The sequence below is a fragment of the Nematostella vectensis genome, chromosome 5, assembly GCF_932526225.1.
Source record: "Nematostella vectensis chromosome 5, jaNemVect1.1, whole genome shotgun sequence".
NCBI classification, from domain to species: domain Eukaryota; kingdom Metazoa; phylum Cnidaria; class Anthozoa; order Actiniaria; family Edwardsiidae; genus Nematostella; species Nematostella vectensis.
This window is the reverse complement of record NC_064038.1, coordinates 18,910,472-18,930,914: the sequence shown is the minus strand read 5'-3', so window position 1 is coordinate 18,930,914 and position 20,443 is coordinate 18,910,472. Positions and strand designations below refer to the sequence as shown.

The following is a 20,443-nucleotide window of genomic DNA, read 5'->3' as shown; positions in this document are numbered from 1 at the left end:
GTCCTGTGAGTACTTCGGTAACAAAAAGGAAATGCCTACAGCACACGGTTTTCCGAAGCGGTCACCCATCCAAGTACTTACCGCGCCCTACTGAGCTTAACTTCGGTGATCGGACGAGAACCGGTGCTTTCTAAGTGGTATGGCCGTAGACGATAGAACTGTGTAAGATCTATCTATTATATAACAGTCCTGTGAGTACTTCGATGACAAAAAGGAAATGCCTACAGCACACGGTATTCCCAGGCGGTCACCCATCCAAGTACTAACCGCGCCCTACTGAGCTTAACTTCGGTGATCGGACGAGAACCGTTGCTTTCTAAGTGGTATGGCCGTAGACGATAGAACTGTGTAAGATCTATCTATTATATAACAGTCCTGTGAGTACTTCGATGACAAAAAGGAAATGCCTACAGCACACGGTATTCCCAGGCGGTCACCCATCCAAGTACTAACCGCGCCCTACTGAGCTTAACTTCGGTGATCGGACGAGAACCGGTGCTTTCTCAGTGGTATGGCCGTAGACGACAGAACTGTGTAAGAAATAGATTTTATATAACAGTCCTGTGAGTACTTTGGTAACAAAAAGGAAATGACTACAGCACACGGTATTCCGAAGCGGTCACCCATCCAAGTACTTACCGCGCCCTACTGAGCTTAACTTCGGTTATCGGACGAGAACCGGTGCTTTCTCAGTGGTATGGCCGTAGACGACAGAACTGTGTAAGAAATATATATTATATAACAGTCCTGTGAGTACTTCGATGACAAAAAGGAAATGCCTACAGCACACGGTATTCCCAGGCGGTCACCCATCCAAGTACTAACCGCGCCCTACTGAGCTTAACTTCGGTGATCGGACGAGAACCGGTGCTTTCTCAGTGGTATGGCCGTAGACGAGAGAACTGTTTAAGATCTATCTATTATATAACAGTCCTGTGAGTACCTCGATAACAAAAAGGAAATGCCTACAGCACACGGTATTCCCAGGCGGTCACCCGTCCAAGTACTAACCGTGCCCTACTGAGCTTAACTACGGTGATCGAACGAGAACCGGTGCTTTCTCAGTGGTATGGCAGTAGACGACAGAACTGTGTAAGAAATAGATTTGATATAACAGTCCTGTGAGTACTTTGGTAACAAAAAGGAAATGACTACAGCACACGGTATTCCCAGGCGGTCACCCGTCCAAGTACTAACCGTGCCCTACTGAGCTTAACTACGGTGATCGGACGAGAACCGGTGCTTTCTCAGTGGTATGGCCGTAGACGACAGAACTGTGTAAGAAATATATATTATATAACAGTCCTGTGAGTACTTCGATGACAAAAAGGAAATGCCTACAGCACACTGTATTCCGAAGCGGTAACCCATCCAAGTACTTACCGCGCCCTACTGAGCTTAACTTCGGTGATCGGACGAGAACCGGTGCTTTCTAAGTGGTATGGCCGTAGACGATAGAACTGTGTAAGATCTATCTATTATATAACAGTCCTTTGAGTACCTCGATAACAAAAAGGAAATGCCTACAGCACACGGTATTCCCAGGCGGTCACCCGTCCAAGTACTAACCGTGCCCTACTGAGCTTAACTACGGTGATCGGACGAGAACCGGTGCTTTCTCAGTGGTATGGCAGTAGACGACAGAACTGTGTAAGAAATAGATTTGATATAACAGTCCTGTGAGTACTTTGGTAACAAAAAGGAAATGACTACAGCACACGGTATTCCAAGGCGGTCACCCGTCCAAGTACTAACCGTGCCCTACTGAGCTTAACTACGGTGATCGGACGAGAACCGGTGCTTTCTCAGTGGTATGGCCGTAGACGACAGAACTGTGTAAGAAATATATATTATATAACAGTCCTGTGAGTACTTCGATGACAAAAAGGAAATGCCTACAGCACACTGTATTCCGAAGCGGTCACCCATCCAAGTACTTACCGCGCCCTACTGAGCTTAACTTCGGTGATCGGACGAGAACCGGTGCTTTCTAAGTGGTATGGCCGTAGACGATAGAACTGTGTAAGATCTATCTATTATATAACAGTCCTTTGAGTACTTCGATGACAAAAAGGAAATGCCTACAGCACACGGTAATCCCAGGCGGTCACCCATCCAAGTACTAACCGCGCCCTACTGAGCTTAACTTCGGTGATCGGACGAGAACCGGTGCTTTCTCAGTGGTATGGCCGTAGACGACAGAACTGTGTAAGAAATATATATTATATAACAGTCCTGTGAGTACTTCGATGACAAAAAGGAAATGCCTACAGCACACGGTATTCCGAAGCGGTCACCCATCCAAGTACTTACCGCGCCCTACTGAGCTTAACTTCGGTGATCGGACGAGAACCGGTGCTTTCTAAGTGGTATGGCCGTAGACGATAGAACTGTGTAAGATCTATCTATTATATAACAGTCCTGTGAGTACTTCGATGACAAAAAGGAAATGCCTACAGCACACGGTATTCCCAGGCGGTCACCCATCCAAGTACTAACCGCGCCCTACTGAGCTTAAATTCGGTGATCGGACGAGAACCGGTGCTTTCTCAGTGGTATGGCCGTAGACGATAGAACTGTTTAAGATCTATCTATTATATAACAGTCCTGTGAGTACCTCGATGACAAAAAGGAAATGCCCACAGCACACGGTATTCCCAGGCGGTCACCCATCCAAGTACTAACCGTGCCCTACTGAGCTTAAATTCGGTGATCGGACGAGAACCGGTGCTTTCTCAGTGGTATGGCCGTAGACGACAGAACTGTGTAAGAAATATATATTATATAACAGTCCTGTGAGTACTTCGATGACAAAAAGGAAATGCCTACAGCACACGGTATTCCCAGGCGGTCACCCATCCAAGTACTAACCGCGCCCTACTGAGCTTAACTTCGGTGATTGGACGAGAACCGGTGCTTTCTCAGTGGTATGGCCGTAGACGATAGAACTGTGTAAGATCTATCTATTATATAACAGTCCTGTTAGTACTTCGAAAACAAAAAGTAAATGCCTACAGCACACGGTATTCCCAGGTGGTCACCCATCCAAGTACTAACCGCGCCCTACTGAGCTTAACTTCGGTGATCGGACGAGAACCGGTGCTTTCTCAGTGGTATGGCCGTAGACGATACAACTGTGTAAGATCTATCTATTATATAACAGTCCTGTGAGTACTTCGGTGACAAAAAGGAAATGCCTACAGCACACGGTATTCTGAAGCGGTCACCCATCCAAGTACTTACCGCGCCCTACTGAGCTTAACTTCGGTGATCGGACGAGAACCGGTGCTTTCTAAGTGGTATGGCCGTAGACGATAGAACTGTGTAAGATCTATCTATTATATAACAGTCCTGTGAGTACTTCGATGACAAAAAGGAAATGCCTACAGCACACGGTATTCCCAGGCGGTCACCCATCCAAGTACTAACCGCGCCCTACTGAGCTTAACTTCGGTGATCGGACGAGAACCGGTGCTTTCTAAGTGGTATGGCCGTAGACGATAGAACTGTGTAAGATCTATCTATTATATAACAGTCCTGTGAGTACTTCGATGACAAAAAGGAAATGCCTACAGCACACGGTATTCCCAGGCGGTCACCCATCCAAGTACTAACCGCGCCCTACTGAGCTTAACTTCGGTGATCGGACGAGAACCGGTGCTTTCTCAGTGGTATGGCCGTAGACGACAGAACTGTGTAAGAAATAGATTTTATATAACAGTCCTGTGAGTACTTTGGTAACAAAAAGGAAATGACTACAGCACACGGTATTCCGAAGCGGTCACCCATCCAAGTACTTACCGCGCCCTACTGAGCTTAACTTCGGTGATCGGACGAGAACCGGTGCTTTCTAAGTGGTATGGCCGTAGACGATAGAACTGTGTAAGATCTATCTATTATATAACAGTCCTGTGAGTACTTCGATGACAAAAAGGAAATGCCTACAGCACACGGTATTCCCAGGCGGTCACCCATCCAAGTACTAACCGCGCCCTACTGAGCTTAACTTCGGTTATCGGACGAGAACCGGTGCTTTCTCAGTGGTATGGCCGTAGACGATAGAACTGTTTAAGATCTATCTATTATATAACAGTCCTGTGAGTACCTCGATAACAAAAAGGAAATGCCTACAGCACACGGTATTCCCAGGCGGTCACCCGTCCAAGTACTAACCGTGCCCTACTGAGCTTAACTACGGTGATCGGACGAGAACCGGTGCTTTCTCAGTGGTATGGCCGTAGACGACAGAACTGTGTAAGAAATAGATTTGATATAACAGTCCTGTGAGTACTTCGGTAACAAAAAGGAAATGCCTACAGCACACGGTATTCCGAAGCGGTCACCCATCCAAGTACTTACCGCGCCCTACTGAGCTTAACTTCGGTGATCGGACGAGAACCGGTGCTTTCTCAGTGGTATGGCTGTAGTCGATAGAACTGTGTAAGATCTATCTATTATATAACAGTCCTGTGAGTACTTCGAAAACAAAAAGGAAATGCCTACAGCACACGGTATTACCAGGCGGTCACCCGTCCAAGTACTAACCGTGCCCTACTGAGCTTAACTTCGGTGATCGGACGGGAACCGGTGCTTTCTCAGTGGTATGGCCGTAGACGATACAACTGTGTAAGATCTATCTATTATATAACAGTCCTGTGAGTACTTCGGTGACAAAAAGGAAATGCCTACAGCACACGGTATTCCGAAGCGGTCACCCATCCAAGTACTTACCGCGCCCTACTGAGCTTAACTTCGAAGATCGGACGAGAACCGGTGCTTTCTAAGTGGTATGGCCGTAGACGATAGAACTGTGTAAGATCTATCTATTATATAACAGTCCTGTGAGTACTTCGATGACAAAAAGGAAATGCCTACAGCACACGGTATTCCCAGGCGGTCACCCATCCAAGTACTAACCGCGCCCTACTGAGCTTAACTTCGGTGATCGGACGAGAACCGGTGCTTTCTAAGTGGTATGGCCGTAGACGAAAGAACTGTGTAAGATCTATCTATTATATAACAGTCCTGTTAGTACTTCGAAAACAAAAAGTAAATGCCTACAGCACACGGTATTCCCAGGTGGTCACCCATCCAAGTACTAACCGCGCCCTACTGAGCTTAACTTCGGTGATCGGACGAGAACCGGTGCTTTCTCAGTGGTATGGCCGTAGACGATACAACTGTGTAAGATCTATCTATTATATAACAGTCCTGTGAGTACTTCGGTGACAAAAAGGAAATGCCTACAGCACACGGTATTCCGAAGCGGTCACCCATCCAAGTACTTACCGCGCCCTACTGAGCTTAACTTCGGTGATCGGACGAGAACCGGTGCTTTCTAAGTGGTATGGCCGTAGACGATAGAACTGTGTAAGATCTATCTATTATATAACAGTCCTGTGAGTACTTCGATGACAAAAAGGAAATGCCTACAGCACACGGTATTCCCAGGCGGTCACCCATCCAAGTACTAACCGCGCCCTACTGAGCTTAACTTCGGTGATCGGACGAGAACCGGTGCTTTCTAAGTGGTATGGCCGTAGACGATAGAACTGTGTAAGATCTATCTATTATATAACAGTCCTGTGAGTACTTCGATGACAAAAAGGAAATGCCTACAGCACACGGTATTCCCAGGCGGTCACCCATCCAAGTACTAACCGCGCCCTACTGAGCTTAACTTCGGTGATCGGACGAGAACCGGTGCTTTCTCAGTGGTATGGCCGTAGACGACAGAACTGTGTAAGAAATAGATTTTATATAACAGTCCTGTGAGTACTTTGGTAACAAAAAGGAAATGACTACAGCACACGGTATTCCTAAGCGGTCACCCATCCAAGTACTTACCGCGCCCTACTGAGCTTAACTTCGGTGATCGGACGAGAACCGGTGCTTTCTAAGTGGTATGGCCGTAGACGATAGAACTGTGTAAGATCTATCTATTATATAACAGTCCTGTGAGTACTTCGATGACAAAAAGGAAATGCCTACAGCACACGGTATTCCCAGGCGGTCACCCATCCAAGTACTAACCGCGCCCTACTGAGCTTAACTTCGGTTATCGGACGAGAACCGGTGCTTTCTCAGTGGTAGGCCGTAGACGATAGAACTGTTTAAGATCTATCTATTATATAACAGTCCTGTGAGTACCTCGATAACAAAAAGGAAATGCCTACAGCACACGGTATTCCCAGGCGGTCACCCGTCCAAGTACTAACCGTGCCCTACTGAGCTTAACTACGGTGATCGGACGAGAACCGGTGCTTTCTCAGTGGTATGGCCGTAGACGACAGAACTGTGTAAGAAATAGATTTGATATAACAGTCCTGTGAGTACTTCGGTAACAAAAAGGAAATGCCTACAGCACACGGTATTCCGAAGCGGTCACCCATCCAAGTACTTACCGCGCCCTACTGAGCTTAACTTCGGTGATCGGACGAGAACCGGTGCTTTCTCAGTGGTATGGCTGTAGTCGATAGAACTGTGTAAGATCTATCTATTATATAACAGTCCTGTGAGTACTTCGAAAACAAAAAGGAAATGCCTACAGCACACGGTATTACCAGGCGGTCACCCGTCCAAGTACTAACCGTGCCCTACTGAGCTTAACTTCGGTGATCGGACGAGAACCGGTGCTTTCTCAGTGGTATGGCCGTAGACGATACAACTGTGTAAGATCTATCTATTATATAACAGTCCTGTGAGTACTTCGGTAACAAAAAGGAAATGCCTACAGCACACGGTATTCCGAAGCGGTCACCCATCCAAGTACTAACCGCGCCCTACTGAGCTTAACTTCGGTTATCGGACGAGAACCGGTGCTTTCTCAGTGGTATGGCCGTAGACGACAGAACTGTGTAAGAAATATATATTATATAACAGTCCTGTGAGTACTTCGATGACAAAAAGGAAATGCCTACAGCACACGGTATTCCCAGGCGGTCACCCATCCAAGTACTAACCGCGCCCTACTGAGCTCAACTTCGGTGATCGGACGAGAACCGGTGCTTTCTCAGTGGTATGGCCGTAGACGATAGAACTGTTTAAGATCTATCTATTATATAACAGTCCTGTGAGTACCTCGATAACAAAAAGGAAATGCCTACAGCACACGGTATTCCCAGGCGGTCACCCGTCCAAGTACTAACCGTGCCCTACTGAGCTTAACTACGGTGATCGGACGAGAACCGGTGCTTTCTCAGTGGTATGGCAGTAGACGACAGAACTGTGTAAGAAATAGATTTGATATATCAGTCCTGTGAGTACTTCGGTAACAAAAAGGAAATGCTAACAGCACACGGTATTCCGAAGCGGTCACCCATCCAAGTACTTACCGCGCCCTACTGAGCTTAACTTCGGTGATCGGACGAGAACCGGTGCTTTCTAAGTGGTATGGCCGTAGACGATAGAACTGTGTAAGATCTATCTATTATATAACAGTCCTTTGAGTACTTCGATGACAAAAAGGAAATGCCTACAGCACACGGTATTCCCAGGCGGTCACCCATCCAAGTACTAACCGCGCCCTACTGAGCTTAACTTCGGTGATCGGACGAGAACCGGTGCTTTCTCAGTGGTATGGCCGTAGACGACAGAACTGTGTAAGAAATATATATTATATAACAGTCCTGTGAGTACTTCGATGACAAAAAGGAAATGCCTACAGCACACGGTATTCCGAAGCGGTCACCCATCCAAGTACTTACCGCGCCCTACTGAGCTTAACTTCGGTGATCGGACGAGAACCGGTGCTTTCTAAGTGGTATGGCCGTAGACGATAGAACTGTGTAAGATCTATCTATTATATAACAGTCCTGTGAGTACTTCGATGACAAAAAGGAAATGCCTACAGCACACGGTATTCCCAGGCGGTCACCCATCCAAGTACTAACCGCGCCCTACTGAGCTTAAATTCGGTGATCGGACGAGAACCGGTGCTTTCTCAGTGGTATGGCCGTAGACGATAGAACTGTTTAAGATCTATCTATTATATAACAGTCCTGTGAGTATCTCGATGACAAAAAGGAAATGCCTACAGCACACGGTATTCCCAGGCGGTCACCCATCCAAGTACTAACCGTGCCCTACTGAGCTTAAATTCGGTGATCGGACGAGAACCGGTGCTTTCTCAGTGGTATGGCCGTAGACGACAGAACTGTGTAAGAAATATATATTATATAACAGTCCTGTGAGTACTTCGATGACAAAAAGGAAATGCCTACAGCACACGGTATTCCCAGGCGGTCACCCATCCAAGTACTAACCGCGCCCTACTGAGCTTAACTTCGGTGATTGGACGAGAACCGGTGCTTTCTCAGTGGTATGGCCGTAGACGATAGAACTGTGTAAGATCTATCTATTATATAACAGTCCTGTTAGTACTTCGAAAACAAAAAGTAAATGCCTACAGCACACGGTATTCCCAGGTGGTCACCCATCCAAGTACTAACCGCGCCCTACTGAGCTTAACTTCGGTGATCGGACGAGAACCGGTGCTTTCTCAGTGGTATGGCCGTAGACGATAGAACTGTGTAAGATCTATCTATTATATAACAGTCCTGTGAGTACTTCGATGACAAAAAGGAAATGCCTACAGCACACGGTATTCCCAGGCGGTCACCCATCCAAGTACTAACCGCGCCCTACTGAGCTTAACTTCGGTGATCGGACCAGAACCGGTGCTTTCTCAGTGGTATGGCCGTAGACGATAGAACTGTTTAAGATCTATCTATTATATAACAGTCCTGTGAGTACCTCGATAACAAAAAGGAAATGCCTACAGCACACGGTATTCCCAGGCGGTCACCCGTCCAAGTACTAACCGTGCCCTACTGAGCTTAACTACGGTGATCGGACGAGAACCGGTGCTTTCTCAGTGGTATGGCAGTAGACGACAGAACTGTGTAAGAAATAGATTTGATATAACAGTCCTGTGAGTACTTCGGTAACAAAAAGGAAATGCTAACAGCACACGGTATTCCGAAGCGGTCACCCATCCAAGTACTTACCGCGCCCTACTGAGCTTAACTTCGGTGATCGGACGAGAACCGGTGCTTTCTAAGTGGTATGGCCGTAGACGATAGAACTGTGTAAGATCTATCTATTATATAACAGTCCTTTGAGTACTTCGATGACAAAAAGTAAATGCCTACAGCACACGGTATTCCCAGGCGGTCACCCATCCAAGTACTAACCGCGCCCTACTGAGCTTAACTTCGGTGATCGGACGAGAACCGGTGCTTTCTCAGTGGTATGGCCGTAGACGACAGAACTGTGTAAGAAATATATATTATATAACAGTCCTGTGAGTACTTCGATGACAAAAAGGAAATGCCTACAGCACACGGTATTCCGAAGCGGTCACCCATCCAAGTACTTACCGAGCCCTACTGAGCTTAACTTCGGTGATCGGACGAGAACCGGTGCTTTCTAAGTGGTATGGCCGTAGACGATAGAACTGTGTAAGATCTATCTATTATATAACAGTCCTGTGAGTACTTCGATGACAAAAAGGAAATGCCTACAGCACACGGTATTCCCAGGCGGTCACCCATCCAAGTACTAACCGCGCCCTACTGAGCTTAAATTCGGTGATCGGACGAGAACCGGTGCTTTCTCAGTGGTATGGACGTAGACGATAGAACTGTTTAAGATCTATCTATTATATAACAGTCCTGTGAGTACCTCGATGACAAAAAGGAAATGCCTACAGCACACGGTATTCCCAGGCGGTCACCCATCCAAGTACTAACCGTGCCCTACTGAGCTTAAATTCGGTGATCGGACGAGAACCGGTGCTTTCTCAGTGGTATGGCCGTAGACGACAGAACTGTGTAAGAAATATATATTATATAACAGTCCTGTGAGTACTTCGATGACAAAAAGGAAATGCCTACAGCACACGGTATTCCCAGGCGGTCACCCATCCAAGTACTAACCGCGCCCTACTGAGCTTAACTTCGGTGATTGGACGAGAACCGGTGCTTTCTCAGTGGTATGGCCGTAGACGATAGAACTGTGTAAGATCTATCTATTATATAACAGTCCTGTTAGTACTTCGAAAACAAAAAGTAAATGCCTACAGCACACGGTATTCCCAGGTGGTCACCCATCCAAGTACTAACCGCGCCCTACTGAGCTTAACTTCGGTGATCGGACGAGAACCGGTGCTTTCTCAGTGGTATGGCCGTAGACGATACAACTGTGTAAGATCTATCTATTATATAACAGTCCTGTGAGTACTTCGGTAACAAAAAGGAAATGCCTACAGCACACGGTATTCCGAAGCGGTCACCCATCCAAGTACTTACCGCGCCCTACTGAGCTTAACTTCGGTGATCGGACGAGAACCGGTGCTTTCTAAGTGGTATGGCCGTAGACGATAGAACTGTGTAAGATCTATCTATTATATAACAGTCCTGTGAGTACTTCGATGACAAAAAGGAAATGCCTACAGCACACGGTATTCCCAGGCGGTCACCCATCCAAGTACTAACCGCGCCCTACTGAGCTTAACTTCGGTGATCGGACGAGAACCGGTGCTTTCTAAGTGGTATGGCCGTAGACGATAGAACTGTGTAAGATCTATCTATTATATAACAGTCCTGTGAGTACTTCGATGACAAAAAGGAAATGCCTACAGCACACGGTATTCCCAGGCGGTCACCCATCCAAGTACTAACCGCGCCCTACTGAGCTTAACTTCGGTGATCGGACGAGAACCGGTGCTTTCTCAGTGGTATGGCCGTAGACGACAGAACTGTGTAAGAAATAGATTTTATATAACAGTCCTGTGAGTACTTTGGTAACAAAAAGGAAATGACTACAGCACACGGTATTCCGAAGCGGTCACCCATCCAAGTACTTACCGCGCCCTACTGAGCTTAACTTCGGTGATCGGACGAGAACCGGTGCTTTCTAAGTGGTATGGCCGTAGACGATAGAACTGTGTAAGATCTATCTATTATATAACAGTCCTGTGAGTACTTCGATGACAAAAAGGAAATGCCTACAGCACACGGTATTCCCAGGCGGTCACCCATCCAAGTACTAACCGCGCCCTACTGAGCTTAACTTCGGTTATCGGACGAGAACCGGTGCTTTCTCAGTGGTATGGCCGTAGACGATAGAACTGTTTAAGATCTATCTATTATATAACAGTCCTGTGAGTACCTCGATAACAAAAAGGAAATGCCTACAGCACACGGTATTCCCAGGCGGTCACCCGTCCAAGTACTAACCGTGCCCTACTGAGCTTAACTACGGTGATCGGACGAGAACCGGTGCTTTCTCAGTGGTATGGCCGTAGACGACAGAACTGTGTAAGAAATAGATTTGATATAACAGTCCTGTGAGTACTTCGGTAACAAAAAGGAAATGCCTACAGCACACGGTATTCCGAAGCGGTCACCCATCCAAGTACTTACCGCGCCCTACTGAGCTTAACTTCGGTGATCGGACGAGAACCGGTGCTTTCTCAGTGGTATGGCTGTAGTCGATAGAACTGTGTAAGATCTATCTATTATATAACAGTCCTGTGAGTACTTCGAAAACAAAAAGGAAATGCCTACAGCACACGGTATTACCAGGCGGTCACCCGTCCAAGTACTAACCGTGCCCTACTGAGCTTAACTTCGGTGATCGGACGAGAACCGGTGCTTTCTCAGTGGTATGGCCGTAGACGATACAACTGTGTAAGATCTATCTATTATATAACAGTCCTGTGAGTACTTCGGTAACAAAAAGGAAATGCCTACAGCACACGGTATTCCGAAGCGGTCACCCATCCAAGTACTAACCGCGCCCTACTGAGCTTAACTTCGGTTATCGGACGAGAACCGGTGCTTTCTCAGTGGTATGGCCGTAGACGACAGAACTGTGTAAGAAATATATATTATATAACAGTCCTGTGAGTACTTCGATGACAAAAAGGAAATGCCTACAGCACACGGTATTCCCAGGCGGTCACCCATCCAAGTACTAACCGCGCCCTACTGAGCTTAACTTCGGTGATCGGACGAGAACCGGTGCTTTCTCAGTGGTATGGCCGTAGACGATAGAACTGTTTAAGATCTATCTATTATATAACAGTCCTGTGAGTACCTCGATAACAAAAAGGAAATGCCTACAGCACACGGTATTCCCAGGCGGTCACCCGTCCAAGTACTAACCGTGCCCTACTGAGCTTAACTACGGTGATCGGACGAGAACCGGTGCTTTCTCAGTAGTATGGCAGTAGACGACAGAACTGTGTAAGAAATAGATTTGATATAACAGTCCTGTGAGTACTTCGGTAACAAAAAGGAAATGCCTACAGCACACGGTATTCCGAAGCGGTCACCCATCCAAGTACTTACCGCGCCCTACTGAGCTTAACTTCGGTGATCGGACGAGAACCGGTGCTTTCTAAGTGGTATGGCCGTAGACGATAGAACTGTGTAAGATCTATCTAATATATAACAGTCCTGTGAGTACTTCGATGACAAAAAGGAAATGCCTACAGCACACGGTATTCCCAGGCGGTCACCCATCCAAGTACTAACCGCGCCCTACTGAGCTTAACTTCGGTGATCGGACGAGAACCGGTGCTTTCTCAGTGGTATGGCCGTAGACGACAGAACTGTGTAAGAAATATATATTATATAACAGTCCTGTGAGTACTTCGATGACAAAAAGGAAATGCCTACAGCACACGGTATTCCGAAGCGGTCACCCATCCAAGTACTTACCGCGCCCTACTAAGCTTAACTTCGGTGATCGGACGAGAACCGGTGCTTTCTAAGTGGTATGGCCGTAGACGATAGAACTGTGTAAGATCTATCTATTATATAACAGTCCTGTGAGTACTTCGATGACAAAAAGGAAATGCCTACAGCACACGGTATTCCCAGGCGGTCACCCATCCAAGTACTAACCGCGCCCTACTGAGCTTAACTTCGGTGATCGGACGAGAACCGGTGCTTTCTCAGTGGTATGGCCGTAGACGATAGAACTGTTTAAGATCTATCTATTACATAACAGTCCTGTGAGTACCTCGATAACAAAAAGGAAATGCCTACAGCACACGGTATTCCCAGGCGGTCACCCGTCCAAGTACTAACCGTGCCCTACTGAGCTTAACTACGGTGATCGGACGAGAACCGGTGCTTTCTCAGTGGTATGGCCGTAGACAACAGAACTGTGTAAGAAATATATATTATATAACAGTCCTGTGAGTACTTCGATGACAAAAAGGAAATGCCTACAGCACACTGTATTCCGAAGCGGTCACCCATCCAAGTACTTACCGCGCCCTACTGAGCTTAACTTCGGTGATCGGACGAGAACCGGTGCTTTCTAAGTGGTATGGCCGTAGACGATAGAACTGTGTAAGATCTATCTATTATATAACAGTCCTGTTGGTACTTCGAAAACAAAAAGTAAATGCCTACAGCACACGGTATTCCCAGGTGGTCACCCATCCAAGTACTAACCGCGCCCTACTGAGCTTAACTTCGATGATCGGACGAGAACCGGTGCTTTCTCAGTGGTATGGCCGTAGACGATACAACTGTGTAAGATCTATCTATTATATAACAGTCCTGTGAGTACTTCGGTAACAAAAAGGAAATGCCTACAGCACACGGTATTCCGAAGCGGTCACCCATCCAAGTACTTACCGCGCCCTACTGAGCTTAACTTCGGTGATCGGACGAGAACCGGTGCTTTCTAAGTGGTATGGCCGTAGACGATAGAACTGTGTAAGATCTATCTATTATATAACAGTCCTGTGAGTACTTCGATGACAAAACGGAAATGCCTACAGCACACAGTATTCCGAAGCGGTCACCCATCCAAGTACTTACCGCGCCCTACTGAGCTTAACTTCGGTGATCGGACGAGAACAGGTGCTTTCTCAGTGGTATGGCCGTAGACGACAGAACTGTGTAAGAAATATATATTATATAACAGTCCTGTGAGTACTTCGATGACAAAAAGGAAATGCCTACAGCACACGGTATTCCCAGGCGGTCACCCATCCAAGTACTAACCGCGCCCTACTGAGCTTAACTTCGGTGATTGGACGAGAACCGGTGCTTTCTCAGTGGTATGGCCGTAGACGATAGAACTGTGTAAGATCTATCTATTATATAACAGTCCTGTTAGTACTTCGAAAACAAAAGGTAAATGCCTACAGCACACGGTATTCCCAGGTGGTCACCCATCCAAGTACTAACCGCGCCCTACTGAGCTTAACTTCGGTGATCGGACGAGAACCGGTGCTTTCTCAGTGGTATGGCCGTAGACGATACAACTGTGTAAGATCTATCTATTATATAACAGTCCTGTGAGTACTTCGGTAACAAAAAGGAAATGCCTACAGCACACGGTATTCCGAAGCGGTCACCCATCCAAGTACTTACCGCGCCCTACTGAGCTTAACTTCGGTGATCGGACGAGAACCGGTGCTTTCTAAGTGGTATGGCCGTAGACGATAGAACTGTGTAAGATCTATCTATTATATAACAGTCCTGTGAGTACTTCGATGACAAAAAGGAAATGCCTACAGCACACGGTATTCCCAGGCGGTCACCCATCCAAGTACTAACCGCGCCCTACTGAGCTTAACTTCGGTGATCGGACGAGAACCGGTGCTTTCTAAGTGGTATGGCCGTAGACGATAGAACTGTGTAAGATCTATCTATTATATAACAGTCCTGTGAGTAATTCGATGACAAAAAGGAAATGCCTACAGCACACGGTATTCCCAGGCGGTCACCCATCCAAGTACTAACCGCGCCCTACTGAGCTTAACTTCGGTGATCGGACGAGAACCGGTGCTTTCTCAGTGGTATGGCCGTAGACGACAGAACTGTGTAAGAAATAGATTTTATATAACAGTCCTGTGAGTACTTTGGTAACAAAAAGGAAATGATTACAGCACACGGTATTCCGAAGCGGTCACCCATCCAAGTACTTACCGCGCCCTACTGAGCTTAACTTCGGTGATCGGACGAGAACCGGTGCTTTCTAAGTGGTATGGCCGTAGACGATAGAACTGTGTAAGATCTATCTATTATATAACAGTCCTGTGAGTACTTCGATGACAAAAAGGAAATGCCTACAGCACACGGTATTCCCAGGCGGTCACCCATCCAAGTACTAACCGCGCCCTACTGAGCTTAACTTCGGTTATCGGACGAGAACCGGTGCTTTCTCAGTGGTATGGCCGTAGACGATAGAACTGTTTAAGATCTATCTATTATATAACAGTCCTGTGAGTACCTCGATAACAAAAAGGAAATGCCTACAGCACACGGTATTCCCAGGCGGTCACCCGTCCAAGTACTAACCGTGCCCTACTGAGCTTAACTACGGTGATCGGACGAGAACGGGTGCTTTCTCAGTGGTATGGCCGTAGACGACAGAACTGTGTAAGAAATAGATTTGATATAACAGTCCTGTGAGTACTTCGGTAACAAAAAGGAAATGCCTACAGCACACGGTTTTCCGAAGCGGTCACCCATCCAAGTACTTACCGCGCCCTACTGAGCTTAACTTCGGTGATCGGACGAGAACCGGTGCTTTCTCAGTGGTATGGCTGTAGTCGATAGAACTGTGTAAGATCTATCTATTATATAACAGTCCTGTTAGTACTTCGAAAACAAAAAGGAAATGCCTACAGCACACGGTATTACCAGGCGGTCACCCGTCCAAGTACTAACCGTGCCCTACTGAGCTTAACTTCGGTGATCGGACGAGAACCGGTGCTTTCTCAGTGGTATGGCCGTAGACGATACAACTGTGTAAGATCTATCTATTATATAACAGTCCTGTGAGTACTTCGGTAACAAAAAGGAAATGCCTACAGCACACGGTATTCCGAAGCGGTCACCCATCCAAGTACTAACCGCGCCCTACTGAGCTTAACTTCGGTTATCGGACGAGAACCGGTGCTTTCTCAGTGGTATGGCCGTAGACGACAGAACTGTGTAAGAAATATATATTATATAACAGTCCTGTGAGTACTTCGATGACAAAAAGGAAATGCCTACAGCACACGGTATTCCCAGGCGGTCACCCATCCAAGTACTAACCGCGCCCTACTGAGCTTAACTTCGGTGATCGGACGAGAACCGGTGCTTTCTCAGTGGTATGGCCGTAGACGAGAGAACTGTTTAAGATCTATCTATTATATAACAGTCCTGTGAGTACCTCGATAACAAAAAGGAAATGCCTACAGCACACGGTATTCCCAGGCGGTCACCCGTCCAAGTACTAACCGTGCCCTACTGAGCTTAACTACGGTGATCGAACGAGAACCGGTGCTTTCTCAGTGGTTTGGCAGTAGACGACAGAACTGTGTAAGAAATAGATTTGATATAACAGTCCTGTGAGTACTTTGGTAACAAAAAGGAAATGACTACAGCACACGGTATTCCCAGGCGGTCACCCGTCCAAGTACTAACCGTGCCCTACTGAGCTTAACTACGGTGATCGGACGAGAACCGGTACTTTCTCAGTGGTATGGCCGCAGACGACAGAACTGTGTAAGAAATATATATTATATAACAGTCCTGTGAGTACTTCGATGACAAAAAGGAAATGCCTACAGCACACTGTATTCCGAAGCGGTCACCCATCCAAGTACTTACCGCGCCCTACTGAGCTTAACTTCGGTGATCGGACGAGAACCGGTGCTTTCTAAGTGGTATGGCCGTAGACGATAGAACTGTGTAAGATCTATCTATTATATAACAGTCCTTTGAGTACCTCGATAACAAAAAGGAAATGCCTACAGCACACGGTATTCCCAGGCGGTCACCCGTCCAAGTACTAACCGTGCCCTACTGAGCTTAACTACGGTGATCGGACGAGAACCGGTGCTTTCTCAGTGGTATGGCAGTAGACGACAGAACTGTGTAAGAAATAGATTTGATATAACAGTCCTGTGAGTACTTTGGTAACAAAAAGGAAATGACTACAGCACACGGTATTCCCAGGCGGTCACCCGTCCAAGTACTAACCGTGCCCTACTGAGCTTAACTACGGTGATCGGACGAGAACCGGTGCTTTCTCAGTGGTATGGCCGTAGACGACAGAACTGTGTAAGAAATATATATTATATAACAGTCCTGTGAGTACTTCGATGACAAAAAGGAAATGCCTACAGCACACTGTATTCCGAAGCGGTCACCCATCCAAGTACTTACCGCGCCCTACCGAGCTTAACTTCGGTGATCGGACGAGAACCGGTGCTTTCTAAGTGGTATGGCCGTAGACGATAGAACTGTGTAAGATCTATCTATTATATAACAGTCCTTTGAGTACTTCGATGACAAAAAGGAAATGCCTACAGCACACGGTATTCCTAGGCGGTCACCCATCCAAGTACTAACCGCGCCCTACTGAGCTTAACTTCGGTGATCGGACGAGAACCGGTGCTTTCTCAGTGGTATGGCCGTAGACGACAGAACTGTGTAAGAAATATATATTATATAACAGTCCTGTGAGTACTTCGATGACAAAAAGGAAATGCCTACAGCACACGGTATTCCGAAGCGGTCACCCATCCAAGTACTTACCGCGCCCTACTGAGCTTAACTTCGGTGATCGGACGAGAACCGGTGCTTTCTAAGTGGTATGGCCGTAGACGATAGAACTGTGTAAGATCTATCTATTATATAACAGTCCTGTGAGTACTTCGATGACAAAAAGGAAATGCCTACAGCACACGGTATTCCCAGGCGGTCACCCATCCAAGTACTAACCGCGCCCTACTGAGCTTAACTTCGATGATCGGACGAGAACCGGTGCTTTCTCAGTGGTATGGCCGTAGACGATACAACTGTGTAAGATCTATCTATTATATAACAGTCCTGTGAGTACTTCGGTAACAAAAAGGAAATGCCTACAGCACACGGTATTCCCAGGCGGTCACCCGTCCAAGTACTAACCGTGCCCTACTGAGCTTAACTACGGTGATCGGACGAGAACCGGTGCTTTCTCAGTGGTATGGCCGTAGACGACAGAACTGTGTAAGAAATATATATTATATAACAGTCCTGTGAGTACTTCGATGACAAAAAGGAAATGCCTACAGCACACTGTATTCCGAAGCGGTCACACATCCAAGTACTTACCGCGCCCTACTGAGCTTAACTTCGGTGATCGGACGAGAACCGGTGCTTTCTAAGTGGTATGGCCGTAGACGATAGAACTGTGTAAGATCTATCTATTATATAACAGTCCTGTTGGTACTTCGAAAACAAAAAGTAAATGCCTACAGCACACGGTATTCCCAGGTGGTCACCCATCCAAGTACTAACCGCGCCCTACTGAGCTTAACTTCGATGATCGGACTAGAACCGGTGCTTTCTCAGTGGTATGGCCGTAGACGATACAACTGTGTAAGATCTATCTATTATATAACAGTCCTGTGAGTACTTCGGTAACAAAAAGGAAATGCCTACAGCACACGGTATTCCGAAGCGGTCACCCATCCAAGTACTTACCGCGCCCTACTGAGCTTAACTTCGGTGATCGGACGAGAACCGGTGCTTTCTAAGTGGTATGGCCGTAGACGATAGAACTGTGTAAGATCTATCTATTATATAACAGTCCTGTGAGTACTTCGATGACAAAACGGAAATGCCTACAGCACACAGTATTCCGAAGCGGTCACCCATCCAAGTACTTACCGCGCCCTACTGAGCTTAACTTCGGTGATCGGACGAGAACAGGTGCTTTCTCAGTGGTATGGCCGTAGACGACAGAACTGTGTAAGAAATATATATTATATAACAGTCCTGTGAGTACTTCGATGACAAAAAGGAAATGCCTACAGCACACGGTATTCCCAGGCGGTCACCCATCCAAGTACTAACCGCGCCCTACTGAGCTTAACTTCGGTGATTGGACGAGAACCGGTGCTTTCTCAGTGGTATGGCCGTAGACGATAGAACTGTGTAAGATCTATCTATTATATAACAGTCCTGTTAGTACTTCGAAAACAAAAGGTAAATGCCTACAGCACACGGTATTCCCAGGTGGTCACCCATCCAAGTACTAACCGCGCCCTACTGAGCTTAACTTCGGTGATCGGACGAGAACCGGTGCTTTCTCAGTGGTATGGCCGTAGACGATACAACTGTGTAAGATCTATCTATTATATAACAGTCCTGTGAGTACTTCGGTAACAAAAAGGAAATGCCTACAGCACACGGTATTCCGAAGCGGTCACCCATCCAAGTACTTACCGCGCCCTACTGAGCTTAACTTCGGTGATCGGACGAGAACCGGTGCTTTCTAAGTGGTATGGCCGTAGACGATAGAACTGTGTAAGATCTATCTATTATATAACAGTCCTGTGAGTACTTCGATGACAAAAAGGAAATGCCTACAGCACACGGTATTCCCAGGCGGTCACCCATCCAAGTACTAACCGCGCCCTACTGAGCTTAACTTCGGTGATCGGACGAGAACCGGTGCTTTCTAAGTGGTATGGCCGTAGACGATAGAACTGTGTAAGATCTATCTATTATATAACAGTCCTGTGAGTAATTCGATGACAAAAAGGAAATGCCTACAGCACACGGTATTCCCAGGCGGTCACCCATCCAAGTACTAACCGCGCCCTACTGAGCTTAACTTCGGTGATCGGACGAGAACCGGTGCTTTCTCAGTGGTATGGCCGTAGACGACAGAACTGTGTAAGAAATAGATTTTATATAACAGTCCTGTGAGTACTTTGGTAACAAAAAGGAAATGATTACAGCACACGGTATTCCGAAGCGGTCACCCATCCAAGTACTTACCGCGCCCTACTGAGCTTAACTTCGGTGATCGGACGAGAACCGGTGCTTTCTAAGTGGTATGGCCGTAGACGATAGAACTGTGTAAGATCTATCTATTATATAACAGTCCTGTGAGTACTTCGATGACAAAAAGGAAATGCCTACAGCACACGGTATTCCCAGGCGGTCACCCATCCAAGTACTAACCGCGCCCTACTGAGCTTAACTTCGGTTATCGGACGAGAACCGGTGCTTTCTCAGTGGTATGGCCGTAGACGATAGAACTGTTTAAGATCTATCTATTATATAACAGTCCTGTGAGTACCTCGATAACAAAAAGGAAATGCCTACAGCACACGGTATTCCCAGGCGGTCACCCGTCCAAGTACTAACCGTGCCCTACTGAGCTTAACTACGGTGATCGGACGAGAACAAGTGCTTTCTCAGTGGTATGGCCGTAGACGACAGAACTGTGTAAGAAATAGATTTGATATAACAGTCCTGTGAGTACTTCGGTAACAAAAAGGAAATGCCTACAGCACACGGTTTTCCGAAGCGGTCACCCATCCAAGTACTTACCGCGCCCTACTGAGCTTAACTTCGGTGATCGGACGAGAACCGGTGCTTTCTCAGTGGTATGGCTGTAGTCGATAGAACTGTGTAAGATC

General features: G+C 46.8%; 109 non-coding genes and 1 pseudogene across 109 annotated transcripts; all 110 read right to left on the bottom strand.

The window, feature by feature from the left end:
• Positions 1–32: 32 nt before the first annotated feature.
• On the bottom strand, positions 33–151 carry LOC125565714. Its single transcript, XR_007310725.1, has one exon. It is a non-coding gene; the product is annotated as a 5S ribosomal RNA (ribosomal RNA).
• Positions 152–218: 67 nt separating this feature from the next.
• Positions 219–337, bottom strand: LOC125565134. The gene has a single exon (XR_007310151.1). It is a non-coding gene; the product is annotated as a 5S ribosomal RNA (ribosomal RNA).
• Positions 338–404: 67 nt separating this feature from the next.
• On the bottom strand, positions 405–523 carry LOC125567267. The gene has a single exon (XR_007311791.1). It is a non-coding gene; the product is annotated as a 5S ribosomal RNA (ribosomal RNA).
• Positions 524–590: 67 nt separating this feature from the next.
• LOC125565791 lies at positions 591–709 on the bottom strand. The gene has a single exon (XR_007310802.1). It is a non-coding gene; the product is annotated as a 5S ribosomal RNA (ribosomal RNA).
• A 67-nt stretch (positions 710–776) lies between these two features.
• On the bottom strand, positions 777–895 carry LOC125567266. The gene has a single exon (XR_007311790.1). It is a non-coding gene; the product is annotated as a 5S ribosomal RNA (ribosomal RNA).
• A 67-nt stretch (positions 896–962) lies between these two features.
• LOC125565167 lies at positions 963–1,081 on the bottom strand. Its single transcript, XR_007310183.1, has one exon. It is a non-coding gene; the product is annotated as a 5S ribosomal RNA (ribosomal RNA).
• Positions 1,082–1,148: 67 nt separating this feature from the next.
• Positions 1,149–1,267, bottom strand: LOC125564342. Its single transcript, XR_007309361.1, has one exon. It is a non-coding gene; the product is annotated as a 5S ribosomal RNA (ribosomal RNA).
• Positions 1,268–1,334: 67 nt separating this feature from the next.
• On the bottom strand, positions 1,335–1,453 carry LOC125566456. Its single transcript, XR_007311465.1, has one exon. It is a non-coding gene; the product is annotated as a 5S ribosomal RNA (ribosomal RNA).
• Positions 1,454–1,520: 67 nt separating this feature from the next.
• On the bottom strand, positions 1,521–1,639 carry LOC125564902. Its single transcript, XR_007309920.1, has one exon. It is a non-coding gene; the product is annotated as a 5S ribosomal RNA (ribosomal RNA).
• A 67-nt stretch (positions 1,640–1,706) lies between these two features.
• Positions 1,707–1,825, bottom strand: LOC125565014. Its single transcript, XR_007310032.1, has one exon. It is a non-coding gene; the product is annotated as a 5S ribosomal RNA (ribosomal RNA).
• A 67-nt stretch (positions 1,826–1,892) lies between these two features.
• LOC125566287 lies at positions 1,893–2,011 on the bottom strand. Its single transcript, XR_007311294.1, has one exon. It is a non-coding gene; the product is annotated as a 5S ribosomal RNA (ribosomal RNA).
• A 67-nt stretch (positions 2,012–2,078) lies between these two features.
• LOC125564516 lies at positions 2,079–2,197 on the bottom strand. Its single transcript, XR_007309535.1, has one exon. It is a non-coding gene; the product is annotated as a 5S ribosomal RNA (ribosomal RNA).
• A 67-nt stretch (positions 2,198–2,264) lies between these two features.
• On the bottom strand, positions 2,265–2,383 carry LOC125565662. The gene has a single exon (XR_007310673.1). It is a non-coding gene; the product is annotated as a 5S ribosomal RNA (ribosomal RNA).
• A 67-nt stretch (positions 2,384–2,450) lies between these two features.
• LOC125564309 lies at positions 2,451–2,569 on the bottom strand. The gene has a single exon (XR_007309327.1). It is a non-coding gene; the product is annotated as a 5S ribosomal RNA (ribosomal RNA).
• Positions 2,570–2,636: 67 nt separating this feature from the next.
• Positions 2,637–2,755, bottom strand: LOC125564674. The gene has a single exon (XR_007309693.1). It is a non-coding gene; the product is annotated as a 5S ribosomal RNA (ribosomal RNA).
• A 67-nt stretch (positions 2,756–2,822) lies between these two features.
• On the bottom strand, positions 2,823–2,941 carry LOC125564270. The gene has a single exon (XR_007309290.1). It is a non-coding gene; the product is annotated as a 5S ribosomal RNA (ribosomal RNA).
• A 67-nt stretch (positions 2,942–3,008) lies between these two features.
• LOC125567227 lies at positions 3,009–3,127 on the bottom strand. The gene has a single exon (XR_007311751.1). It is a non-coding gene; the product is annotated as a 5S ribosomal RNA (ribosomal RNA).
• A 67-nt stretch (positions 3,128–3,194) lies between these two features.
• Positions 3,195–3,313, bottom strand: LOC125565763. The gene has a single exon (XR_007310774.1). It is a non-coding gene; the product is annotated as a 5S ribosomal RNA (ribosomal RNA).
• Positions 3,314–3,380: 67 nt separating this feature from the next.
• LOC125564106 lies at positions 3,381–3,499 on the bottom strand. Its single transcript, XR_007309125.1, has one exon. It is a non-coding gene; the product is annotated as a 5S ribosomal RNA (ribosomal RNA).
• Positions 3,500–3,566: 67 nt separating this feature from the next.
• Positions 3,567–3,685, bottom strand: LOC125567265. Its single transcript, XR_007311789.1, has one exon. It is a non-coding gene; the product is annotated as a 5S ribosomal RNA (ribosomal RNA).
• A 67-nt stretch (positions 3,686–3,752) lies between these two features.
• On the bottom strand, positions 3,753–3,871 carry LOC125565782. The gene has a single exon (XR_007310793.1). It is a non-coding gene; the product is annotated as a 5S ribosomal RNA (ribosomal RNA).
• Positions 3,872–3,938: 67 nt separating this feature from the next.
• On the bottom strand, positions 3,939–4,057 carry LOC125564152. The gene has a single exon (XR_007309172.1). It is a non-coding gene; the product is annotated as a 5S ribosomal RNA (ribosomal RNA).
• Positions 4,058–4,124: 67 nt separating this feature from the next.
• LOC125564139 lies at positions 4,125–4,243 on the bottom strand. The gene has a single exon (XR_007309158.1). It is a non-coding gene; the product is annotated as a 5S ribosomal RNA (ribosomal RNA).
• Positions 4,244–4,310: 67 nt separating this feature from the next.
• On the bottom strand, positions 4,311–4,429 carry LOC125564824. Its single transcript, XR_007309842.1, has one exon. It is a non-coding gene; the product is annotated as a 5S ribosomal RNA (ribosomal RNA).
• A 67-nt stretch (positions 4,430–4,496) lies between these two features.
• Positions 4,497–4,615, bottom strand: LOC125564650. Its single transcript, XR_007309669.1, has one exon. It is a non-coding gene; the product is annotated as a 5S ribosomal RNA (ribosomal RNA).
• Positions 4,616–4,682: 67 nt separating this feature from the next.
• On the bottom strand, positions 4,683–4,801 carry LOC125566395. The gene has a single exon (XR_007311402.1). It is a non-coding gene; the product is annotated as a 5S ribosomal RNA (ribosomal RNA).
• Positions 4,802–4,868: 67 nt separating this feature from the next.
• Positions 4,869–4,987, bottom strand: LOC125564105. The gene has a single exon (XR_007309124.1). It is a non-coding gene; the product is annotated as a 5S ribosomal RNA (ribosomal RNA).
• A 67-nt stretch (positions 4,988–5,054) lies between these two features.
• Positions 5,055–5,173, bottom strand: LOC125567216. The gene has a single exon (XR_007311740.1). It is a non-coding gene; the product is annotated as a 5S ribosomal RNA (ribosomal RNA).
• A 67-nt stretch (positions 5,174–5,240) lies between these two features.
• Positions 5,241–5,359, bottom strand: LOC125565661. Its single transcript, XR_007310672.1, has one exon. It is a non-coding gene; the product is annotated as a 5S ribosomal RNA (ribosomal RNA).
• Positions 5,360–5,426: 67 nt separating this feature from the next.
• Positions 5,427–5,545, bottom strand: LOC125564104. Its single transcript, XR_007309123.1, has one exon. It is a non-coding gene; the product is annotated as a 5S ribosomal RNA (ribosomal RNA).
• Positions 5,546–5,612: 67 nt separating this feature from the next.
• Positions 5,613–5,731, bottom strand: LOC125567264. Its single transcript, XR_007311788.1, has one exon. It is a non-coding gene; the product is annotated as a 5S ribosomal RNA (ribosomal RNA).
• A 67-nt stretch (positions 5,732–5,798) lies between these two features.
• LOC125565698 lies at positions 5,799–5,917 on the bottom strand. Its single transcript, XR_007310709.1, has one exon. It is a non-coding gene; the product is annotated as a 5S ribosomal RNA (ribosomal RNA).
• A 67-nt stretch (positions 5,918–5,984) lies between these two features.
• Positions 5,985–6,102, bottom strand: LOC125566090. The gene has a single exon (XR_007311097.1). It is a non-coding gene; the product is annotated as a 5S ribosomal RNA (ribosomal RNA).
• A 67-nt stretch (positions 6,103–6,169) lies between these two features.
• LOC125564138 lies at positions 6,170–6,288 on the bottom strand. The gene has a single exon (XR_007309157.1). It is a non-coding gene; the product is annotated as a 5S ribosomal RNA (ribosomal RNA).
• A 67-nt stretch (positions 6,289–6,355) lies between these two features.
• On the bottom strand, positions 6,356–6,474 carry LOC125564823. Its single transcript, XR_007309841.1, has one exon. It is a non-coding gene; the product is annotated as a 5S ribosomal RNA (ribosomal RNA).
• A 67-nt stretch (positions 6,475–6,541) lies between these two features.
• Positions 6,542–6,660, bottom strand: LOC125564952. Its single transcript, XR_007309970.1, has one exon. It is a non-coding gene; the product is annotated as a 5S ribosomal RNA (ribosomal RNA).
• A 67-nt stretch (positions 6,661–6,727) lies between these two features.
• LOC125565060 lies at positions 6,728–6,846 on the bottom strand. The gene has a single exon (XR_007310078.1). It is a non-coding gene; the product is annotated as a 5S ribosomal RNA (ribosomal RNA).
• A 67-nt stretch (positions 6,847–6,913) lies between these two features.
• Positions 6,914–7,032, bottom strand: LOC125564236. The gene has a single exon (XR_007309256.1). It is a non-coding gene; the product is annotated as a 5S ribosomal RNA (ribosomal RNA).
• Positions 7,033–7,099: 67 nt separating this feature from the next.
• Positions 7,100–7,218, bottom strand: LOC125564901. Its single transcript, XR_007309919.1, has one exon. It is a non-coding gene; the product is annotated as a 5S ribosomal RNA (ribosomal RNA).
• A 67-nt stretch (positions 7,219–7,285) lies between these two features.
• On the bottom strand, positions 7,286–7,404 carry LOC125566329. Its single transcript, XR_007311336.1, has one exon. It is a non-coding gene; the product is annotated as a 5S ribosomal RNA (ribosomal RNA).
• A 67-nt stretch (positions 7,405–7,471) lies between these two features.
• Positions 7,472–7,590, bottom strand: LOC125567263. The gene has a single exon (XR_007311787.1). It is a non-coding gene; the product is annotated as a 5S ribosomal RNA (ribosomal RNA).
• A 67-nt stretch (positions 7,591–7,657) lies between these two features.
• On the bottom strand, positions 7,658–7,776 carry LOC125565660. Its single transcript, XR_007310671.1, has one exon. It is a non-coding gene; the product is annotated as a 5S ribosomal RNA (ribosomal RNA).
• Positions 7,777–7,843: 67 nt separating this feature from the next.
• Positions 7,844–7,962, bottom strand: LOC125564308. Its single transcript, XR_007309326.1, has one exon. It is a non-coding gene; the product is annotated as a 5S ribosomal RNA (ribosomal RNA).
• A 67-nt stretch (positions 7,963–8,029) lies between these two features.
• LOC125564168 lies at positions 8,030–8,148 on the bottom strand. The gene has a single exon (XR_007309188.1). It is a non-coding gene; the product is annotated as a 5S ribosomal RNA (ribosomal RNA).
• A 67-nt stretch (positions 8,149–8,215) lies between these two features.
• LOC125564269 lies at positions 8,216–8,334 on the bottom strand. The gene has a single exon (XR_007309289.1). It is a non-coding gene; the product is annotated as a 5S ribosomal RNA (ribosomal RNA).
• Positions 8,335–8,401: 67 nt separating this feature from the next.
• Positions 8,402–8,520, bottom strand: LOC125567205. Its single transcript, XR_007311729.1, has one exon. It is a non-coding gene; the product is annotated as a 5S ribosomal RNA (ribosomal RNA).
• Positions 8,521–8,587: 67 nt separating this feature from the next.
• On the bottom strand, positions 8,588–8,706 carry LOC125564228. The gene has a single exon (XR_007309248.1). It is a non-coding gene; the product is annotated as a 5S ribosomal RNA (ribosomal RNA).
• A 67-nt stretch (positions 8,707–8,773) lies between these two features.
• On the bottom strand, positions 8,774–8,892 carry LOC125564900. Its single transcript, XR_007309918.1, has one exon. It is a non-coding gene; the product is annotated as a 5S ribosomal RNA (ribosomal RNA).
• A 67-nt stretch (positions 8,893–8,959) lies between these two features.
• LOC125566328 lies at positions 8,960–9,078 on the bottom strand. The gene has a single exon (XR_007311335.1). It is a non-coding gene; the product is annotated as a 5S ribosomal RNA (ribosomal RNA).
• Positions 9,079–9,145: 67 nt separating this feature from the next.
• On the bottom strand, positions 9,146–9,264 carry LOC125567262. The gene has a single exon (XR_007311786.1). It is a non-coding gene; the product is annotated as a 5S ribosomal RNA (ribosomal RNA).
• A 67-nt stretch (positions 9,265–9,331) lies between these two features.
• Positions 9,332–9,450, bottom strand: LOC125565856. Its single transcript, XR_007310865.1, has one exon. It is a non-coding gene; the product is annotated as a 5S ribosomal RNA (ribosomal RNA).
• A 67-nt stretch (positions 9,451–9,517) lies between these two features.
• LOC125565387 lies at positions 9,518–9,636 on the bottom strand. The gene has a single exon (XR_007310400.1). It is a non-coding gene; the product is annotated as a 5S ribosomal RNA (ribosomal RNA).
• A 67-nt stretch (positions 9,637–9,703) lies between these two features.
• Positions 9,704–9,822, bottom strand: LOC125564166. The gene has a single exon (XR_007309186.1). It is a non-coding gene; the product is annotated as a 5S ribosomal RNA (ribosomal RNA).
• A 67-nt stretch (positions 9,823–9,889) lies between these two features.
• On the bottom strand, positions 9,890–10,008 carry LOC125564268. Its single transcript, XR_007309288.1, has one exon. It is a non-coding gene; the product is annotated as a 5S ribosomal RNA (ribosomal RNA).
• Positions 10,009–10,075: 67 nt separating this feature from the next.
• Positions 10,076–10,194, bottom strand: LOC125567183. Its single transcript, XR_007311707.1, has one exon. It is a non-coding gene; the product is annotated as a 5S ribosomal RNA (ribosomal RNA).
• A 67-nt stretch (positions 10,195–10,261) lies between these two features.
• LOC125565659 lies at positions 10,262–10,380 on the bottom strand. Its single transcript, XR_007310670.1, has one exon. It is a non-coding gene; the product is annotated as a 5S ribosomal RNA (ribosomal RNA).
• Positions 10,381–10,447: 67 nt separating this feature from the next.
• Positions 10,448–10,566, bottom strand: LOC125564103. The gene has a single exon (XR_007309122.1). It is a non-coding gene; the product is annotated as a 5S ribosomal RNA (ribosomal RNA).
• A 67-nt stretch (positions 10,567–10,633) lies between these two features.
• On the bottom strand, positions 10,634–10,752 carry LOC125567260. The gene has a single exon (XR_007311784.1). It is a non-coding gene; the product is annotated as a 5S ribosomal RNA (ribosomal RNA).
• A 67-nt stretch (positions 10,753–10,819) lies between these two features.
• LOC125565781 lies at positions 10,820–10,938 on the bottom strand. Its single transcript, XR_007310792.1, has one exon. It is a non-coding gene; the product is annotated as a 5S ribosomal RNA (ribosomal RNA).
• Positions 10,939–11,005: 67 nt separating this feature from the next.
• On the bottom strand, positions 11,006–11,124 carry LOC125564151. Its single transcript, XR_007309171.1, has one exon. It is a non-coding gene; the product is annotated as a 5S ribosomal RNA (ribosomal RNA).
• A 67-nt stretch (positions 11,125–11,191) lies between these two features.
• LOC125564137 lies at positions 11,192–11,310 on the bottom strand. The gene has a single exon (XR_007309156.1). It is a non-coding gene; the product is annotated as a 5S ribosomal RNA (ribosomal RNA).
• Positions 11,311–11,377: 67 nt separating this feature from the next.
• LOC125564822 lies at positions 11,378–11,496 on the bottom strand. Its single transcript, XR_007309840.1, has one exon. It is a non-coding gene; the product is annotated as a 5S ribosomal RNA (ribosomal RNA).
• Positions 11,497–11,563: 67 nt separating this feature from the next.
• LOC125564951 lies at positions 11,564–11,682 on the bottom strand. The gene has a single exon (XR_007309969.1). It is a non-coding gene; the product is annotated as a 5S ribosomal RNA (ribosomal RNA).
• Positions 11,683–11,749: 67 nt separating this feature from the next.
• Positions 11,750–11,868, bottom strand: LOC125565059. Its single transcript, XR_007310077.1, has one exon. It is a non-coding gene; the product is annotated as a 5S ribosomal RNA (ribosomal RNA).
• A 67-nt stretch (positions 11,869–11,935) lies between these two features.
• On the bottom strand, positions 11,936–12,054 carry LOC125567259. Its single transcript, XR_007311783.1, has one exon. It is a non-coding gene; the product is annotated as a 5S ribosomal RNA (ribosomal RNA).
• Positions 12,055–12,121: 67 nt separating this feature from the next.
• Positions 12,122–12,240, bottom strand: LOC125565748. Its single transcript, XR_007310759.1, has one exon. It is a non-coding gene; the product is annotated as a 5S ribosomal RNA (ribosomal RNA).
• Positions 12,241–12,307: 67 nt separating this feature from the next.
• Positions 12,308–12,426, bottom strand: LOC125565658. Its single transcript, XR_007310669.1, has one exon. It is a non-coding gene; the product is annotated as a 5S ribosomal RNA (ribosomal RNA).
• A 67-nt stretch (positions 12,427–12,493) lies between these two features.
• Positions 12,494–12,612, bottom strand: LOC125567258. Its single transcript, XR_007311782.1, has one exon. It is a non-coding gene; the product is annotated as a 5S ribosomal RNA (ribosomal RNA).
• A 67-nt stretch (positions 12,613–12,679) lies between these two features.
• LOC125565154 lies at positions 12,680–12,798 on the bottom strand. The gene has a single exon (XR_007310171.1). It is a non-coding gene; the product is annotated as a 5S ribosomal RNA (ribosomal RNA).
• A 67-nt stretch (positions 12,799–12,865) lies between these two features.
• Positions 12,866–12,984, bottom strand: LOC125567257. The gene has a single exon (XR_007311781.1). It is a non-coding gene; the product is annotated as a 5S ribosomal RNA (ribosomal RNA).
• Positions 12,985–13,051: 67 nt separating this feature from the next.
• On the bottom strand, positions 13,052–13,170 carry LOC125564136. The gene has a single exon (XR_007309155.1). It is a non-coding gene; the product is annotated as a 5S ribosomal RNA (ribosomal RNA).
• A 67-nt stretch (positions 13,171–13,237) lies between these two features.
• On the bottom strand, positions 13,238–13,356 carry LOC125566286. The gene has a single exon (XR_007311293.1). It is a non-coding gene; the product is annotated as a 5S ribosomal RNA (ribosomal RNA).
• Positions 13,357–13,423: 67 nt separating this feature from the next.
• On the bottom strand, positions 13,424–13,542 carry LOC125563715. Its single transcript, XR_007308735.1, has one exon. It is a non-coding gene; the product is annotated as a 5S ribosomal RNA (ribosomal RNA).
• Positions 13,543–13,609: 67 nt separating this feature from the next.
• Positions 13,610–13,728, bottom strand: LOC125565657. Its single transcript, XR_007310668.1, has one exon. It is a non-coding gene; the product is annotated as a 5S ribosomal RNA (ribosomal RNA).
• A 67-nt stretch (positions 13,729–13,795) lies between these two features.
• Positions 13,796–13,914, bottom strand: LOC125566055. The gene has a single exon (XR_007311062.1). It is a non-coding gene; the product is annotated as a 5S ribosomal RNA (ribosomal RNA).
• Positions 13,915–13,981: 67 nt separating this feature from the next.
• Positions 13,982–14,100, bottom strand: LOC125564266. Its single transcript, XR_007309286.1, has one exon. It is a non-coding gene; the product is annotated as a 5S ribosomal RNA (ribosomal RNA).
• Positions 14,101–14,167: 67 nt separating this feature from the next.
• LOC125567072 lies at positions 14,168–14,286 on the bottom strand. Its single transcript, XR_007311621.1, has one exon. It is a non-coding gene; the product is annotated as a 5S ribosomal RNA (ribosomal RNA).
• A 67-nt stretch (positions 14,287–14,353) lies between these two features.
• On the bottom strand, positions 14,354–14,472 carry LOC125565655. The gene has a single exon (XR_007310666.1). It is a non-coding gene; the product is annotated as a 5S ribosomal RNA (ribosomal RNA).
• A 67-nt stretch (positions 14,473–14,539) lies between these two features.
• Positions 14,540–14,658, bottom strand: LOC125564102. The gene has a single exon (XR_007309121.1). It is a non-coding gene; the product is annotated as a 5S ribosomal RNA (ribosomal RNA).
• Positions 14,659–14,725: 67 nt separating this feature from the next.
• LOC125567256 lies at positions 14,726–14,844 on the bottom strand. The gene has a single exon (XR_007311780.1). It is a non-coding gene; the product is annotated as a 5S ribosomal RNA (ribosomal RNA).
• Positions 14,845–14,911: 67 nt separating this feature from the next.
• Positions 14,912–15,030, bottom strand: LOC125566145. Its single transcript, XR_007311152.1, has one exon. It is a non-coding gene; the product is annotated as a 5S ribosomal RNA (ribosomal RNA).
• Positions 15,031–15,097: 67 nt separating this feature from the next.
• LOC125564150 lies at positions 15,098–15,216 on the bottom strand. Its single transcript, XR_007309170.1, has one exon. It is a non-coding gene; the product is annotated as a 5S ribosomal RNA (ribosomal RNA).
• A 67-nt stretch (positions 15,217–15,283) lies between these two features.
• LOC125565706 lies at positions 15,284–15,402 on the bottom strand. Its single transcript, XR_007310717.1, has one exon. It is a non-coding gene; the product is annotated as a 5S ribosomal RNA (ribosomal RNA).
• A 67-nt stretch (positions 15,403–15,469) lies between these two features.
• On the bottom strand, positions 15,470–15,588 carry LOC125564880. The gene has a single exon (XR_007309898.1). It is a non-coding gene; the product is annotated as a 5S ribosomal RNA (ribosomal RNA).
• A 67-nt stretch (positions 15,589–15,655) lies between these two features.
• Positions 15,656–15,774, bottom strand: LOC125564949. Its single transcript, XR_007309967.1, has one exon. It is a non-coding gene; the product is annotated as a 5S ribosomal RNA (ribosomal RNA).
• A 67-nt stretch (positions 15,775–15,841) lies between these two features.
• LOC125565058 lies at positions 15,842–15,960 on the bottom strand. Its single transcript, XR_007310076.1, has one exon. It is a non-coding gene; the product is annotated as a 5S ribosomal RNA (ribosomal RNA).
• A 67-nt stretch (positions 15,961–16,027) lies between these two features.
• Positions 16,028–16,146, bottom strand: LOC125567255. The gene has a single exon (XR_007311779.1). It is a non-coding gene; the product is annotated as a 5S ribosomal RNA (ribosomal RNA).
• Positions 16,147–16,213: 67 nt separating this feature from the next.
• Positions 16,214–16,332, bottom strand: LOC125565878. Its single transcript, XR_007310887.1, has one exon. It is a non-coding gene; the product is annotated as a 5S ribosomal RNA (ribosomal RNA).
• A 67-nt stretch (positions 16,333–16,399) lies between these two features.
• On the bottom strand, positions 16,400–16,518 carry LOC125565328. The gene has a single exon (XR_007310342.1). It is a non-coding gene; the product is annotated as a 5S ribosomal RNA (ribosomal RNA).
• Positions 16,519–16,585: 67 nt separating this feature from the next.
• Positions 16,586–16,704, bottom strand: LOC125566285. The gene has a single exon (XR_007311292.1). It is a non-coding gene; the product is annotated as a 5S ribosomal RNA (ribosomal RNA).
• A 67-nt stretch (positions 16,705–16,771) lies between these two features.
• Positions 16,772–16,890, bottom strand: LOC125564899. Its single transcript, XR_007309917.1, has one exon. It is a non-coding gene; the product is annotated as a 5S ribosomal RNA (ribosomal RNA).
• A 67-nt stretch (positions 16,891–16,957) lies between these two features.
• LOC125564341 lies at positions 16,958–17,076 on the bottom strand. The gene has a single exon (XR_007309360.1). It is a non-coding gene; the product is annotated as a 5S ribosomal RNA (ribosomal RNA).
• Positions 17,077–17,143: 67 nt separating this feature from the next.
• On the bottom strand, positions 17,144–17,262 carry LOC125566342. The gene has a single exon (XR_007311349.1). It is a non-coding gene; the product is annotated as a 5S ribosomal RNA (ribosomal RNA).
• Positions 17,263–17,329: 67 nt separating this feature from the next.
• Positions 17,330–17,448, bottom strand: LOC125563593. Its single transcript, XR_007308612.1, has one exon. It is a non-coding gene; the product is annotated as a 5S ribosomal RNA (ribosomal RNA).
• A 67-nt stretch (positions 17,449–17,515) lies between these two features.
• Positions 17,516–17,634, bottom strand: LOC125565654. Its single transcript, XR_007310665.1, has one exon. It is a non-coding gene; the product is annotated as a 5S ribosomal RNA (ribosomal RNA).
• Positions 17,635–17,701: 67 nt separating this feature from the next.
• Positions 17,702–17,820, bottom strand: LOC125563748. Its single transcript, XR_007308768.1, has one exon. It is a non-coding gene; the product is annotated as a 5S ribosomal RNA (ribosomal RNA).
• A 67-nt stretch (positions 17,821–17,887) lies between these two features.
• On the bottom strand, positions 17,888–18,006 carry LOC125564135. The gene has a single exon (XR_007309154.1). It is a non-coding gene; the product is annotated as a 5S ribosomal RNA (ribosomal RNA).
• A 67-nt stretch (positions 18,007–18,073) lies between these two features.
• Positions 18,074–18,192, bottom strand: LOC125566719 (annotated as a pseudogene).
• A 67-nt stretch (positions 18,193–18,259) lies between these two features.
• LOC125564944 lies at positions 18,260–18,378 on the bottom strand. Its single transcript, XR_007309962.1, has one exon. It is a non-coding gene; the product is annotated as a 5S ribosomal RNA (ribosomal RNA).
• Positions 18,379–18,445: 67 nt separating this feature from the next.
• On the bottom strand, positions 18,446–18,564 carry LOC125565653. Its single transcript, XR_007310664.1, has one exon. It is a non-coding gene; the product is annotated as a 5S ribosomal RNA (ribosomal RNA).
• A 67-nt stretch (positions 18,565–18,631) lies between these two features.
• LOC125566053 lies at positions 18,632–18,750 on the bottom strand. Its single transcript, XR_007311060.1, has one exon. It is a non-coding gene; the product is annotated as a 5S ribosomal RNA (ribosomal RNA).
• A 67-nt stretch (positions 18,751–18,817) lies between these two features.
• On the bottom strand, positions 18,818–18,936 carry LOC125564265. Its single transcript, XR_007309285.1, has one exon. It is a non-coding gene; the product is annotated as a 5S ribosomal RNA (ribosomal RNA).
• Positions 18,937–19,003: 67 nt separating this feature from the next.
• On the bottom strand, positions 19,004–19,122 carry LOC125566960. Its single transcript, XR_007311610.1, has one exon. It is a non-coding gene; the product is annotated as a 5S ribosomal RNA (ribosomal RNA).
• Positions 19,123–19,189: 67 nt separating this feature from the next.
• LOC125565652 lies at positions 19,190–19,308 on the bottom strand. The gene has a single exon (XR_007310663.1). It is a non-coding gene; the product is annotated as a 5S ribosomal RNA (ribosomal RNA).
• Positions 19,309–19,375: 67 nt separating this feature from the next.
• Positions 19,376–19,494, bottom strand: LOC125564100. The gene has a single exon (XR_007309119.1). It is a non-coding gene; the product is annotated as a 5S ribosomal RNA (ribosomal RNA).
• A 67-nt stretch (positions 19,495–19,561) lies between these two features.
• On the bottom strand, positions 19,562–19,680 carry LOC125567254. Its single transcript, XR_007311778.1, has one exon. It is a non-coding gene; the product is annotated as a 5S ribosomal RNA (ribosomal RNA).
• Positions 19,681–19,747: 67 nt separating this feature from the next.
• LOC125566143 lies at positions 19,748–19,866 on the bottom strand. The gene has a single exon (XR_007311150.1). It is a non-coding gene; the product is annotated as a 5S ribosomal RNA (ribosomal RNA).
• Positions 19,867–19,933: 67 nt separating this feature from the next.
• On the bottom strand, positions 19,934–20,052 carry LOC125564149. The gene has a single exon (XR_007309169.1). It is a non-coding gene; the product is annotated as a 5S ribosomal RNA (ribosomal RNA).
• Positions 20,053–20,119: 67 nt separating this feature from the next.
• On the bottom strand, positions 20,120–20,238 carry LOC125565874. The gene has a single exon (XR_007310883.1). It is a non-coding gene; the product is annotated as a 5S ribosomal RNA (ribosomal RNA).
• Positions 20,239–20,305: 67 nt separating this feature from the next.
• On the bottom strand, positions 20,306–20,424 carry LOC125564879. Its single transcript, XR_007309897.1, has one exon. It is a non-coding gene; the product is annotated as a 5S ribosomal RNA (ribosomal RNA).
• Between the last annotated feature and the right edge of the window lie 19 nt (positions 20,425–20,443).